This window comes from Schistocerca nitens, chromosome 4 (assembly GCF_023898315.1).
Source record: "Schistocerca nitens isolate TAMUIC-IGC-003100 chromosome 4, iqSchNite1.1, whole genome shotgun sequence".
Lineage (NCBI taxonomy): Eukaryota > Metazoa > Arthropoda > Insecta > Orthoptera > Acrididae > Schistocerca > Schistocerca nitens.
This window is the reverse complement of record NC_064617.1, coordinates 179,473,965-179,482,282: the sequence shown is the minus strand read 5'-3', so window position 1 is coordinate 179,482,282 and position 8,318 is coordinate 179,473,965.

Genomic DNA, 8,318 nt, shown 5'->3' with positions numbered 1-8,318 from the left:
TAGTAAGCTGCATAGTGGTTGCAGCTAAGTTGGTACACCACAAAGTTGCTTTGATCGGTGGCGTAAGAAATGCCTGCAACAGAAATATAGTAGATGATAGCGGGAGGATGTAAGGAACAGGCCACAGATCAAGGTTTTTTCCAGGAATATGAGCCAGGGGGCAAGGAGCTGGGAGGAGGAAGAATAGAGATGGAACCATGACATTGCTAAGTTGGGTGGGAAGTGGAAAAACACTTTGGGAGGGCTGCAGAGGATGGTTTGGAGGATATATCTCATTTCAGGGAATGGAAAAATGGTGTCAAAACCTTGACAGAGAACATGATTCAGTTTCTCCAGTCCTGGCTGGTACTGAGCTCCTAGGGTGGTGCTTCTTTGTGGCTGGTCAGTGTGTATGTGAGGGATGGCAGGTGACTGAGGAGACAAGGCATGGGAGATCTGTTTCTACCAAGGTGTGGAGGGTGATTTTGGTCTATGAAGTCCTCAGTGAGACCCTCAGAGGGTCTTCTTATGACTGCAAATGCAACAACCATGTGTGGCTATGTTTTGCAGACAAGACTTCCAGGTGTAGAATGGGTGGCAGATGCCAAAGTGAGGATACTGTTACTGGTTGGTAAATTTGATGTGGACACAAGTACTGATAGAGCCATCCATGAGGTGCAGGTCAATACCAAGGAAGGTGACATGTTGCACTGAGGAGGACCAGAGGAATGCGGATAAGCTATCCTTGCCCTCTGTTCATATCAGGAAGGTGTTTTCAGTGAATCTGAACCATGTGACAGGTTTTGGGTTTTGGATTCTGGGTGGAGGATGGCTTATGACAGTGCCATGTGGGTGCTCATGGCTGTACTGCAAATTTGTTTGCAGGTCAAGCATTCAAAGGAAAAACAGTTGTGGGTGAGGGTGTAGATGGCCATGGTGGCAAGGAAGGAGGTAGTAGGTTTGGGATTAGTCAGGCATTGAGGAAGATAGTATTCAATGGCATCAATGTCAGGGGTATTAAAGACATTTGTGTAGAGGGAAGTGGGTGTGAGCACTAACCAGCTGTCTGACCACATGAATGACTAATTCCGAACTGTGGTCAAGTAACAGCTCGACTACTCAGCTATCAAACGTGCTGCACAACACAGTGTGCTGGACTGCAACAACTGCTTCATAGCCCATGCCACCTGGATTGTTCCCATTAACTGCAGCTTTACTGAACTGCACCAGTGGGAACTCTCATGGCAGCATATCCTTCATCCCCATTCCACCCACCACTACCCCTGCCCCCTTCCTCCCTGTCTCATCCTTTTCTTGTCCCTGTCCTCCATTAGCCTCTATACCCTTCCCTGCTCCCACTCCAGCCTCACAAACACACCTATTCCCCAGCACACCTGTGTAGTCTTTTATCCTTCTCTGATGCCCTCCTCTTCCTTCCCCAGGTTCCCTCACAGCTGCCTGATGTTGCACTTAGTGGCTTACCACCCTGTCCCCATTGCATCTCTGCACACTCTCTTTGGCAGCACTACAGATCCCATACTGTTATGTCTCCCTCTGCCTGTCTTATGCCTCTTCAGTACCATACTCACCCCACCTGAAGTCACTACTCACTACAGTTGGGTATCAAGGCTCATAGAAACAGTATATTAGTTGTGCATACATGAATGTGTGCACATTTTTCTAGATCTGAAGAAAGACTTTGTCAGATATCTTAGTCTACTCTTAGATGTGTTTGTGTGCCACTCAGTGCCTCCTCTATGTGGTGAGTAGCAGTCTATCCCAATTTGTACTGTTGTTACACAGTACAGTAGAAAATTGAGAGCCTGTTTATATGTAACTGCACATTTACACAAACTTACATAAACTACTTAAGTAATATCTTTACTTTTACAGCAACAAAATAGCCAATTAGAATTAATTTACCACAACATGTAGCTAATAATAGCATTACAAAATGAAAAATTAATAAATGATTGTTGTATCATAACTGTGTGACTCATATTATTTGATAAGCAAACAACAGCCACTTATATTTTCTCAGATGATGTTTGTTGATATTTTCATGACTTTAGGAAAGTAAGAGATTACAGATGAAGGATACAAAATAATCTAATTTTAAGGCTCCTTAATAACTGTAGATTGTCTGCTTTTCGCAGTCAAATAAGCTGGCACATTGTCATGGTATAGCAAGATCCCATACAGGCACACTTTTGGCTGCACCTCAGGAATTCCATCAAAAAGTGAGAGAAGCTTACTTCAATCTCCATTGTACTTAAGTGTGATGAACTGGGGAGGTGGATTCTGAGGAAACTGTCAAAGAGAACAGTGAAGCAGAAAAGGGTATTCCCAGCTTGGATCCACAAGACAGCCCCGAATCTACGATATTTCCAAACTGCCCCCTCCCCCTCCCGCCCCCCTCGAGTGCTTGAGAAAGGATGTCAAAAATTGAAAAAAAAAAAGATGTTTCAGGAATATGTAAATTTTGTAACACACATCTTTCTCAAGAGGTTGACATATAATACATATGTTCAAAAATATGTAAAACATGTTATTTGGTGTGCCAAAGTGCAGTGCCATGCCTCTTCAAACAGCAGTCCTTCTATCACATCCTTGTATTTCTCTCTGTGGAATCCAAATGTGTGCATTTTGTAACGGAATCCATCAAACCTATATTCAGAACATTGGAAATTAAAATGGCCTATGGTGCCTCTCCTGCTCCCAGTCATCCGGTTTGATATTCTACTTACCCTAAAAAGCTCACAATTAATACTGTGTGGTATTATTTGTGCCTGAAGAATAAGAACTCTTCAGAAAAAGTACACTCTCTATGGCCTATTAGCTAATAGCTTTCTCTTCTGTGTGACATAAAATCAAACATAGGAAATGTAAAAACAGTAAGATAAGAGACAAGCAAGACAGTACAACATTTCTTCAGTCCTTTGGTCCCAGCATTTTTCTCTCTCTAATCTTGCTACAGCTTTACACGGTGTGCTTTCCTTTCTGAGAAAGAAAAAGTTCATCAAATGTTTTACTATGTCTTTTTCTAACACTGAAAAAGCTATTAATGGGAATAGACCCATGGTGTGGTTTCTCAATTTGATTTGTCTATTTTGTCACTGTCAGTTAGATAAAATGAAATAGGCCTCTTCTAATACTCCAGCAATTGTAACACATGCCAAATAATGGAGGCTGTTTTAGTACAAATGATCATTTTATCTGTCTCATTCACATAAATAACCTGACAGAATATAATCTATGAAGTACCAATATCAAACGCCTAATAGGCCTGCTACAAGCAAAACGTTTTATGGTAGGAATTAGTTTCACATTTCATTCATATGCTCCAGTTTCTCAAACATGAGATTGAAAAGTAGTTATAGTATGAAATTTTTATATCAATTTGGAGTTGTCATATTCTTCCATATAATTTGTGTGATGTCCCTACTTCTTCTCCTTCCTCTTTTTAACAACAATTTTGTCATCACTAATTCTGTTACTATTCCTGCCACTGTCAAAACTTGTCCTCTAGTTAACTTCACTATCCCTGCCAGAATCATCGGTTTAGTTATTCTGTGTTTATTCTCCGGTTGCACATTATTATGTGTTTGTACAACTCGTTTTCCGCACTGTTCCAAGAACAGAACTTACGCAACTGCTAACAGGGGACTGTACAACTGGCCCTTAATGGTGTAGCTAACCAGCAACAATTTTATGTAAAAATTTTGTTTTCTTGGGTACTCTGAATAGATAACATGTAATCTTTCTTGCCTGTTATTCTGGTTAGTCATTTATTTCTACTCTGATAGCCTGAATCTGTGAATTTCACTAATAATTATAATAATGCTTATCATTCGCACATTTGCACACCCAGTCAACCACATAAACAAACGGTGATTGATATCCACCCGTTCAGGTTTATTCAGCTCAGCCTGTATAGCTCCGGCCTCTTTTGTCTGTGGGGAAGTTTCTTATTTCTAGATGTGATGGAGATTCTTCTGCCAGAGACATCACATACACCATGCACACATTCAAAAATTAACTTATGATTCATTCAGAAATCAACTTAACATGTGTTCAAAAATCATATGAGTAATCAATAGATCAATATTCTTTCTCTTCAAGAACATGAATTTGGCACCCTCTGAAGTTACCACCCAGGGCAGATACCCCAGTCCCCCCCCCCCCCCCCCCCTCCAGATCCAGGTCTGCCTCCAGAACATACTGCATCTATGTAATCATTTGAAATATTAAATTAGACCTTGAAAGTATTGTCAGAAGGAAACAATAAATTTTACTGTCATGTGTAAAATTGTTCTAGGCATCATCAGCAACCATTGTGTAGTTGTACTTCAGCCAAATATTAGTATACTAATATCTGCAACACCTTGGATCTGTAAGATACTGATTATTGTGCAGTTTGCCGGACGGATTTGTGTTGGGAACCAGGTGCTCCTTCCCAACCATGGCTAACCGGGTGGGCATGTTTGACATTTACTTGCTTGTTGATTAAAATAAGATTGTGTAGGATTTGGCTCTTATGACAGGTCAACAATGGCAGGCAGTGAGCTATTTTAAGAAAAAAGTGTTATTGAGCCTTATATGTTCGTTGTTCAAATCACAAACTTAACCTTGTGGTGAACAATGCAATTGCAGCACTGGAAATGAGAATAATTTATCACTTTTGCATTATAGTGTACAGGGTTTAGGAAACAAAATAGATGCTTTTGAATCATTTATCACAGGACTATCTCCACATGTAGAACACCAGAAAACAGTGAACAACATTCAATATTTCAAATTAGAAGGCTACAACCTAGCTATGTTCTACTGAAGAACACACTATAAAGGTAGTGGTGTTGCCATCTACTTGAGAAAGTGTAAGTTCATAACCACCACGGAAAAAGTGCTATGGGGGAACAATTTATGTGTTGACAAAGATATTGAAATTGCAATTCTTAAAATCACATTTTGCACTGTTCCTTTCTATGTCATAGGTGAATATAGATCGCCCAGTGGAAACTTTGATGCTTTTCTGAAATCACTTGATGGAGTTTTAAGTAAATTAATGTCAGGCTGTAGAAATGTAAATCTTGTCATACTGGGAGATCTGAACATCAACACTTTACATGATGGTCAGGAAAGCAAACGTTTTACAGATTGTATCCTGTCTTATGGGGCTAAAGATCTTATTGAACTAGTACCCACCAGAATAGCTAAAACACATAGTAGTTCAATTGATCATGTCATCACAAATTATGACCACATCATCTCAACAAATTTAATAAATGGTCAGATCATTTAGGCCAAACACTAGTGCTAAAATGTAATACCAAATTCAAACCAAGAAAAATGTACAAGCACAGGTGAATATTATCTGTAAACAACATTGCTACAGTAAGACACAGTTTAAGCCAGGAATCATGGGAATCAGTTATGATTACCAATGGTGTCAACAATAAACGGAACATGTTCACAGAAATTATGGCTAAGCACTTAAATAGAGCCATGCCATTAAAAAAAGTGAGTATCCAGAAAAATCAACCTTCAAAATCAAAACCTGTGGCATTATATTATAAAACAAAAGATCTGAAAGAAAAAATGGGAAACATGTATAGCTTACACAGACTGACTAACTCAGAGTTACATAAAGAACTCTACAAGCAGTACAAATATAAGTACTGCAAAGAAGTCAGGAGATTAAAGTCAGAAAGAATCAGCCAACAGATACGAGGTTCAGATAATGTTTCAAAGACTTGCTGGTCAATTGTAAATAAAATCAGAAACAATGAAACAGAAACTAAAATTAATAATGTACAATTAACTGTGAATAATGAAGATATGTCTGATCCTCTTCTAGTCAGCAATGTTTTTAATAATTGCTTCATAGATACTGTCGTCTGCCCCTGGTAGCTGAGTGGTCAGCACGACGGAATGTCATACCTAATGGCCCGGGTTCGATTCCCAGCTGGGTCAGAGATTTCCTGTGCTCAGGGACCCTGGTGTTGTGTTGTCCTTATCATCATCATTTCCTCCCCATCGACATGCAAGTCGCTGAAGCGGCATCAACTTGTAAGACTTGCACCAGGCAATGGTCTACCTGATGGGAGGCCCTAGCCACAAGGCATTTTATATAGATACTGTCGAAAAAGGTGTCTCTATGAAACAGGATAAACAGCACTCATTTGAGTCCTGTACCAAACAGAACTGCAGTACACTACCTGCAGTAAGTACATATGACATTCTGCAGCTTATTGATAACCTCAGAAACAAAACATCAGCAGGATTAGATGAAATTTCTCTATATCTATAGGAGAAATGTAAACATGAATTAATGAAACCATAAGTTCATCTAATCAACTGTGTTCTCGAAGATGGTGTGTTCCCTGACAAGTTGAAACTGTCTGTAGTGAAACCAATACACAAAAAGTGGGAAATAAAGCAAGTACAGAACTGCAGACCCATTGCCCTAATCTCAACTTTTAGCAAACTGATAGAGAAAATAATATTAAAACAAATCTTGGAACATTACAACAATGCTCACATATTAAGTGATTTACACCATGGTTTCAGAAGAGGTCAAAGCACCACATAAGCAGCAGTACAATTTTTCCATGATGTACTTGAAAAATAAATGAAAAATCCCAAGCAGCCGGAGTATTCCTGGACCTCTCGAGGGCTTTTGATAGAGTACACCATGACGTGCTCTTATCAAAAATTGCAAAGATTGGTGTCACTGGAAAACTCACGCAATTGCTAGAAACATATTTGAAGGGTAGACAACAGTGCACAGAGATTATGTACTCTAATGGAGAAATACTGGAGAGGTGAAGTATAGGAAATATACATTTTGGTGTTCCTTGGGGCTCTATTTTAGGTCCAGTCCTATTCATATGCTATGTAAATGATTTCCCTAGTTCTTTTTGACAATAAGCAATTGATCACTTTGTATGCAGGTGACACATCTGGTGTCTACTATGCAGACAATGAGCCCAGTCTAGTTGAAGAGACATAAAACTTTATTGAAAAGGCAAGAGCTCTCTTTGAAAAAGAGAACCTGAAAAGTAAACATAGAAAAAACTAATATTATTCATTTTAAACCAAGGGATCCAAAAAGACAAAATACTGTGATTGATGTAATTCTACCAAAAATATGTACAGATTGTAAATTCTTGGCTTTATGCATAGATGATTGACTTTCATGGAAGCAGCATGCTGATTATGTCTGTAAAAAAAATATATATATATATAACACTCAGTCATTATGCATTAAGAAGATTATCACCATATCTTAATTCTGAAACCCTAATGACTGTATATTATGGATTAGTGCATCCTTTCTTGTCCTGTGGAATTGTACTGTGGGGTGGGACATGCCAAACTAATATGAAAAGAGTTTTCATACTGCAGAGGCGAGCCTTGAGGATCACAGAAAAAGTAAAACCAGGAACTTCTTGCAAAGTCCTATTCATTAGACACAATATTCTCACAGTTTATGCCATGTATATACAAGAAACTATATGCTAGTGAAAGAAGACACTAAGATCACAAAAAGAAACAAGAATATTCACAACTATGAAACAAGGCACAGAAAAGATTTTCATATGGTTAACAGAAGACTAACTTTAACAGCGAAACGCTCCTATGTCAAAGGAGCTGTTTTTTATAACTTGCTACCAAATGAAGTTAAGATATCGACTGGGACTACTTTTAAAAAGCAAGTCAAGCAGTGGCTTATCCAAAGATGCCCTTATAACTTAAATTTATCGTGAGTTACAGTGTAATAAGAAATAATTTAAACTAAAAAAATTGTAACTGTAAAAACTTTATACTTAGTTGAAAACATATACACATGTAAAATTATGTGTTATGAGCAATAAACTGAAATTGAATTGAATTGATGTTCTCAGTAATGACCAAGAGGAAACAGACCGAATAACTAGCAAATTACTCTGAAAAGCACAAACCACTGTAGAGGAACTGGAAATATAAATTGCTGTTCCATGCTTTGCTTGTAGGCAAAAATTCAGAAGCAATCTGACATTGAAAAGTGACAGCAGATACTGGTGATGTTTGCTGGTGATACCATACATCGAATCACTCATATCATCATTAAATATTCAATTTTTCCCAGAAAATACTCCAGCTTTTGCTCTAAATAAGCTACATCCCTTGAATATGAGCGAAACTAGTATAACAGTGTTTCATTAAAATGCAGAACTGTTTTAAAAAAATTATGGTTTGGATGGCATTGCAAGAGAATTGATTAAATTGTGTGCGTGAGTGTCTTTTTGTGTGTGAGTGCACGAATGCTCATTCCTGTGTGTGTGTGTGTGTGTGTG